The sequence below is a fragment of the Pezoporus flaviventris genome, unplaced genomic scaffold (assembly GCF_033815535.1).
Source record: "Pezoporus flaviventris isolate CSIRO_AGI_PZ_B2104156 unplaced genomic scaffold, CSIRO_AGI_Pfla_v1 ptg000148l, whole genome shotgun sequence".
Classification (NCBI taxonomy): Eukaryota; Metazoa; Chordata; class Aves; order Psittaciformes; family Psittacidae; genus Pezoporus; species Pezoporus flaviventris.
This window is the reverse complement of record NW_026892696.1, coordinates 32,294-39,987: the sequence shown is the minus strand read 5'-3', so window position 1 is coordinate 39,987 and position 7,694 is coordinate 32,294. Positions and strand designations below refer to the sequence as shown.

At 53.8% G+C, this 7,694-nt stretch overlaps 1 protein-coding gene across 1 annotated transcript in view; it reads left to right on the top strand.

Moving 5' to 3' along the window:
- Window positions 1-22: 22 nt before the first annotated feature.
- Window positions 23-7,694, top strand: part of LOC133282984 (F-box only protein 42-like) — a 30,873-nt gene continuing 23,201 nt past the window's right edge. The window contains exon 1 of the mRNA XM_061479387.1: window positions 23-222. The gene's annotated coding sequence lies outside the window, so the exon portion shown is untranslated. The remainder of the gene's footprint in view (window positions 223-7,694) is intronic.

Genomic DNA, 7,694 nt, shown 5'->3' with positions numbered 1-7,694 from the left:
GGGCGGGCGGGCTCCACTTGACCTCCCCATCATGGCGCCCCTCGCCGCGCCGTTACGTGAGGGGAAGGAGCCTGCGCGGTGCGCTCCGGAGCGGCGGTTGGCGGCGGACGGGAGGGAGGGGAGGAAGATGGCGGCGCCGGTTCGAGCCGTCACCCGGGCGACGCGGCGGACCCGGGGCCGGCAGCCCTGAGGGCTCGGCCTGGCTGCGGCGGGCGAAGGGAGGTGAGCGGAGGGCTCCGTGGGGCGGGTAGTGACCCTTCCCCGGGGGGGCGGCGGCGGCGGGGGGCTAGGCCGAGCCCGGAGGGGGACACGGCGAAGGGGCCGAGCCCCTCTTCCCCCGGGTTAGGGGGTGCTGTGCCCGGTCCCCGAGGGCTGCTCGCCCCAGTGAAGGGGGGAAGCCCGTTCGTTCCCTGCCCCGCGGGAGAGGGGAGCGCAGCCTCAGGTCTTGTTACTGCTGGGGATAGGGAAAACCTGCCCTTTCTCTAAGAAAAAAAACGGATTTCTCCCCAAAAGCAGCGTTTGAGCTGCGGGCTGGGGTGCCCCCAGCCTCAGAGGCGGCTCCTCCGTGTCTAAAGACAAAAGGTGAGGCTCAGCCTCTGCTTGTTCCCCGTTAAGGAAGCCACATCTCGCGTTCGTGCCGTGTGTGCTGCTCGCCCTGCGCTTGTTTTGGTCCCTCGGAGCCTTGTATTGAAGCGATGAGGCTGGGTCCTTCCTCGCCATTGTCTTCGGTGCTGGTCTGTGGTGGGCGATGAGAGAACGGCTTCATTTAGTGGTGTTTCCCTTGTCACGACGGGGCTGGGCTGGGGCTGGGCAGGCACTGCAGGGGCTCGGCAGGATTAGCTCATGCTGTGCAGCCCTCTCCTCTCCTTTGGAGCCCGTTTGGGTTTCCAAATGGAGCAGGGCGTTTGTTAGGAGCCTTGGAATCGTGCCCTTGATAACCTAAAGTCTCATTCATGTTTGGGGGGGGGGAAGAACAAAAGGGAACCGGACTGAAGTGCCGGGCTGCGGTGTGGTGGGTCGGGTCGGTACATGGGGGCTGTGTGGACAACCCGATTGAGCACCAGGGATGGTGCTGGGGTTAAAATGGGGTTTAATCCTCACTGGGGAACCTGGCTCGTGCTGCAGCTCAGCAGCTGGGAGTCCTCCCCTCTCCTGAAAGGAGCATGCCTTACAATCCATCACACTGGAGCTCACATCCCCAGCCTGGTGGCAGGATGCCTGTGCCCATCCTCTGCCTCGTGAACCCCAGGTCCATGATGCTGATGCAGGGTTTGATATCACAGCGCAGCAGTTGCAGCCTGGGCTTGGCTCTGCTGAAGAGCCAAATCTCGGGGCTGGATGGTTAATTCAGGAGTTAAGGGACTCGCTGTTGTTCCCACATTTCCGTAGCCCTGCGTGTTCCCACCGTCCTCCCTTCCTTTTTCCTTACACTTGTACCACAGAAAGGCTCAGTGCTGCTGGCTTTCCCTTAGGTTGTGTCCCTTGGGTTTGCCTGGGGTCGGTCTTTCCCTGCTGTCAGAAGTGGGAGAGGAGAGAGCAGGCTCCTGAGCAGGATTCGGGCAAGCAATGATTGTTGTTCCTGCACCGTGTCCAATCCTCACTGTGTCTTTTGTACCTGCGTGCTCCTCTCAGAGGCAGAATCACATCCAGTGCTTGTTTTCACATAGTGAAGATGTTTGTGCATGTTTTTCCTGCTGTCTTACCTGCTGTTCTCCCTGATGGCTGACTCCACCCAAGCAGCATTTTTTCCACATTGGGAAGTGAAGCTCTTGGGTTTGACAGGATTTTACTGCTCCGCTCGCCGGCTTTCCAAGCACTGTGTGTGAGTTCCAGTTGTGATTCGAGTTCCCTCCGGAGCAGCGACACCAGCACTGGGGTGAAGGGGATGGTCCTTTCTCCCTGTGTTCCCAGCACACAACTGGTTTGTGAAGGTCCCTGCAGGGCTTCAAAGCAGCCTTGGGGTTTGGCAGCTTCACCCGCTGCCCGTTCCAGCCGCTTCCACAGGATGTGAGTGAGGGCTGCTGGAAAACGCTTCCCACTTTCTGTGTAAATAGAGCTGCTCCTCAGAGGGAAGTTCTTTTTCCCTGTATATTTAGGCATGGCGAGCTTTGTTGGGAAACACCGAGCCAGGCTTTGCCCTCACAAATTGTCCTTAAGGTTGGATATAAATAAGCTTCAAGCCCTTGGCTTTGAACTGCAGCGTTATGTGGGGATGTCTGAGAGGGCTTCTGAAAGGTGTCAGAGGCAGAGAGGGGCTCAGATCTGGTCCATATCTAGATAAAACCCTGTGAAAAGAGGACAGATGGCCCTGATAACGTGCTCAATGGGTGCTTTTCCAGGTTGGAGCTCCTTTTGAGTGCAGTTTTCTGACCTGAGTGGGACCATCTGCAGTTGGTGATATCCCCAGGAGCTGCATCCAGGTATCTGGGTTGTGCTGCCATTAGCAGCTAATGCAGCTTTTGATGTAGTGTAGATATTCAGGTCAGAATCCCTTTTCAACTTGCTTGTGTCTTAGATTAAAGGAGAGCCGGGTGACGCATCCGAATGGAACACTGTGCCTTGTGTTGGGCAACGTGCAGCAAACAGGGCTCCTGCCTTCAGGAGTCTCCTTTCAGGAGCTGCAGATGTTCTCCTAGAGCTTTGCTGCATCCACACTGGACCATGCTGTGATCTCTATTTGCTTCCCCAGTTCTGTGGTATTTGTGTTTGCCTGCTGAACACCTACTGAAACATCTGTGGCTTGAAATGTTAATATTCCCCCTATCTAGTATAGTCCAGGCAACGTTTGCAGCTCATGTGCTCTATGTCTTCTGTGTTTCAGACTCGTTTTGAAATGCTTGTCTGGCTTATTTTGTCCTGTGTTTGTGCATGTTTTGTAGCAGTGTGGGCCTCTGAAGGCTGAAGGCGAGGTGGCAGAGCTGCTTGAATTGCTCTGGGGCTTCTCAGGAGGTCCATACTGATGAGGTGTGGGGATGCTCCCTTCCACTGCCAGCCTTGTCCAACCTCAGATCAGTAGTGACAGCCCCATCAGGGCTTCGAGATGCATTTAGGGGTGCTCCAGCTCTCCAGAGCAAGTTTTGTTTGGTGCAGAGATGCTTTGATTTGAGTTGGTTGGAAGGGATGGTGTTAGGACTTGTTCTGCTGCCTCGGGTCAGGGGTAAGACCAAGGGGCTGTCACTGAATGCTGAAGATCATTACCAAAAACACATGTTAACCTTAACAATCCCCATATTTTGTGATCCCAACCCCCTTTGGTGCTGTTATCCTCATGGTGAGCTTCCAGGGAAGAGGCAGAGTGCGTGCAGGGTACTGAGCCTGTCCAAAAAGCACAGCTCTGCACAAGCCAAGCACTGCCAGTGAATCTTTCTCTTGTCACTGCTGTCAGCTGCACATCGGCTCCTTCTGCCACTGTGTGAAGGCACTTACCCGAAACACCTTAAGAAACCCAAAAGCAGCTACTTGTGCCATTGTTGTCACATCCATCCTGCAGTTATTGAGCTCCAGGAGCCGCCACCTTCCCTCTGCCCTGTGGAACACGTTCCTTTCCTGCGTTTGTTTTTAGGCAGCTGTTTTCTTTCCCCATCATGACTCCATCAAACCTCCTGGACCTTCAGTGTTCAGAGCAGTGGTGACCTGTTCCCCAGACAGGGTCATGGGGGATGCTTCAGCCTGCTCTGAACCTGGCTTTTGGATGCTGTGGTGTCCTGGAGTTTCATGCTGTGTGATGATGTTGCGCTCGGTGTGAGGCCAGGCTGTGGTTATCAGTTCGAAAGGGGTGCCCTTGAGTGGCAGAGGTGCTCTCAATTTCCCTTATTTTTTATTTGCTTATGAATATAACGTGGATTTGACTTGTATTTTGGGGTCTTCTCTTTCTTAGTATTGAATATCTGGTAGCTTGAAGCCTCCCTAAAGAGCTAACATGAGCTATGACATGTAGGACAGAAAGAACTGCTTTCCCCATGGTGATGCATCCGTGACTGGCAGTGCTTTTGCTCCTCAGAACATCACCTTCATCATTAGCTAGGGAATAAAAGAAAAGCCTATAAAAAGAGAAGCCAGTTCCCAGCCTGTGTGGAAACTGCAGCAAATCCTCCTCCAGCCTGTAGGGTGGCTCAGAAAATGTGTTTTACATGGAATTGCTGGGTTGTGTTTCCCTGGAGGGGGCTCAGTTGCTTCAAGGCCTGTGCTTGGTGGGGTTGTTGATGCTGTTTGTAGCCCCTCACATGGAGTGCGTGGCTCTTCCCTGGGGCTTTATCCTTGTCCCTTGAAGCCTCCGAGGGGACACAGAGCAGTCCTCCCTGTTCTGTAATAACAGGGTTGCAGTTGCCACCACCCGGCAGGCTGTTTTGCAAGCTCGTATCACCGAAAAGTATTTCTCCTTCCCTCCCCATCTGCTTTACCTCCCTAACGTCTTAAAGGAATCCTCTGCTCCTGCCAGCACTGACAGGGACTGCAGGAGACTGCCAGTGGCTCTGATGGGGTTTGGGTGATGAGGAGACCGCACTGCCTCAGCCAGACCCGTGTCTGCCTCTTAACCAGGCTCTGGTGGTGCCCTTCGCTGACATCTCGTGCTTGCAGAGCCTGAGGCACCGCTCTTCTCTCCTTCCAGTGTGACAAAGGGGTACGTACGTAGGCTCAGATCGCAGAGACTGAGGGGTGCTGGCTCTCCCTAGTTGGTATCTTCTGCTAACAAACCCCAGTGATGGGTTGGGCATGCTCTTCCCGGCTGTCAAGGCAAGCACTTAAATGTGTGGCTGCTTTTCAGACATCTTCCTCTCTTCCCCATCACCTCTTTCTCCTTGATCAGCCTATCGTAGTTTCCAGCTCAAACCCAGAGCTCTTGGTGCTGTGCTCATCTGAACTGGAGGGAGGAGGTGACCCCATTTCTTCAGCACAGGTCAGGGAGCTGGGACGCTCTATTGTAATCCCAGTGCTGCCCAGGGCTTGTTCGACCTCAGCTTCTTGATGCTTCTGTACTTATGGAATGGGGATAATCACCACGAGCCCGGCACTGGGACACCTGATGCTGTGCTTGTGCCATGTGTGAAGGTGTTGGAAGCTGTGTCAGGCAGGTGGGTGCTCTGTGGCCAGAGGGGTTTCTGTCTGGGTGTGGATCTATCCATGGAAACTCCTTTTTTCCCACCATTGAGAGAGAGAGAAAATACTTTCTGTGTTGTTGCAATTGCTGTTTAAACAGCTCTGCCCTTCAGTTCTCTGTGGGGTGATCCAGCCTTGCTCCTGGGCAATACTTGCTAGATGGTTAACTCCAGAGCTGGTAGCTTTCATCAAAGGCTTCCTACCAGGAATTACACAGACTAGTTTGAAGGTGGGATGCAGATCTGAGGTGAGTGGACATCATGAAAACCCATGTTAGTGTGTTACACACCCAGTGCATGCCACAATCCAGCAGCAAGGAGTTAAGCTCAGGAGGAGAACATTGTTTGCTGTGCTCAGACACTGCTGATGTCCATGCGGAGATGGTGTGAGATATCTCAGCGCCCTGCTTGCTCACCACAATCGGACCATTGCACCAGCTGCTGCCAAGTCAGCACCATCTGAACACTGGGGTATTGATTTAAACTGAACCTTGGCTGCTGAGTCTGCGCTAAGACGTGGCTTTTCCCATTGCATCCTTCTTCTCTTTGGCTTGGAAGTAGCCTTGAGCTCATCTTCCCTTGTGATGAAATCTCTCCAGTGACTGCTCGTCACTCACATTTCTCAGTGGATGGAGGAACGTTGTGGGTGTGAATTCAGCTGCAGAGCAGCTTCGGTCATTGCAAAACTGAAATCCTTCCCCACTCTTCCTCCTTCCCATGCGGGTGCTAAGCCAAAGACCACGTCGCAGGGCGAACCCGGAGGCTTCAGTGTGAGCACTTGGCAGGACCAGCTGCCTGACCTTGACCTGGTGTTTGCTTCACTTGATTTGCCTGAGCATTAAACTTCATTCCCCGTTCCCGCAGTGAAACATTAAACTGGAATGTTGCAGCAGTGTTGGAAGCCTTAATCTTGACTGCTTGTCTCGCTGGGTGAAGCAACAGGAGGTTGCCTGGTTTCTGTGGCCAGTGCTGCAGTGTGGGCACTGACACTGCTTATTTAAGTCGCTTGAAGAGCTGAAGGATGTCATGTGGACCCATGTGTGTGTGTCTTGTCTCTTGGTGCCTTTTGTCAGGGTTGTTTTGGAAGCAAAGCTCATGCAGTTTGCTTCCCTCTCACACTAATTCCTGATCCTGTTGTCCCTTTATGCTTGAGTCAACAAAAGGATGAAGGGCTCAGGGCACTGGCACAGGGTGCCCAGAGAAGCTGTGGCTGCCCCATCCCTGGCAGTGTTCAAGGCCAGGCTGGACACAGGGGCTTGGAGCAAGCTGCTCTAGTGGAAGGTGTCCCTGCCCGTGGCAGGGGTTGGAGCTGGATGTGCTTTAAGTGCCTTCCAACAGAAACCAGTCTGGGATTCATTCTATGATCCTCAAATTCCCCAAGTTTCACAGGGCAGGAAAGGGAGAGGAAACACCCGGTGAGTGCCCTCAGTGAAGCTCAGAACCCTGCAGACCAGAGGAGCTCCCAGGAGGAAAAAGGCCGATGGCTGCAGACAGCAGAGACTCACCCACAGGCGATGCATTGGTAGGAAACGACATTCCTGAGCTGCCTGTTCTGCTGGCTGAGCTGAGGAGGTGGATGTGATCCAGGGCTTTCCTGGCCAAGGAAGTCGTGTGCCGGGTCGGACTCTGACACTTGCCATGGTGCTTTTTCCTGTGGCAGTGTTTGCTCTGCACGTGGGCACCTCCCGGACTGCAGTGGGAATTGTGCTGGGAGCAGCTGTTTGGAGTCACCAGGTTATACAGTGCAAAGGGAAGACGTGGTTGTCTCAAAATTCATCCCAACCACACTGAAAAGCATTGCTGCAGCCTGGCAAAATCAGCCAATATGTTTGGGGACCTCCTGGTTTCTGTGAGCAATCCCTTCCCAAAGGCATTTCCATGGAATTCTTTGGCCTTAGCAGGTTTTCTGGGTGGTTTGGATGTAGAAAGGGGCTTTGGGCTGTGTGAAAATGGAAAACAGAGAAATGATGTTTCACACTTGTGTTTTCAGGCTTAGTTTTCCTGCAGTCAGACCCGGGCTGGGTTTCAGGTCAGCAGCATGTGTTCTCCTCAGGGTTCAGTTATAAATTTGCCTTCATTTGCCTGAAACCTGTATACAGATGAACCACTTTGAATGGCTTTGGTGGGTGAAAGAGATGTCTGTGGAAAAGCAGCGAGTGCTGTGTCATTTATGCTGTCCCTAGAGTCATCACAGAACCCCAGAGTGGTTTGAGTTGGAAGAGACCTCAGAGCTCATCCAGCTCCAACCCCTGCCACGGGCAGGGACCCCTTCCACTAGAGCAGCTTGCTCCAAGCCCCTGTGTCCAACCTGCCCTTGAACACTGCCAGGGATGGGGCAGCCACAGCTTCTCTGGGCACCCTGTGCCAGCGCCTCAGCACCCTCACAGGGAAGAGCTTCTGCCTAAGAGCTCATCTCAGTCTCCCCTCTGGCAGGTTAAAGCCATTCCCCTTGGCCTGTCCCTACATCCCCTGTCCAAAGCCCCTTTTTCAGGTAACCTGCAGCTTTCAAGTGGTGCCCATGAGCTCCAGCCCTGCTGCGCTACCTCAGTGAAGGAGGAAGGTGACAGCTCTTTCAGGATGTGCCGTGGTGTGTTTGCT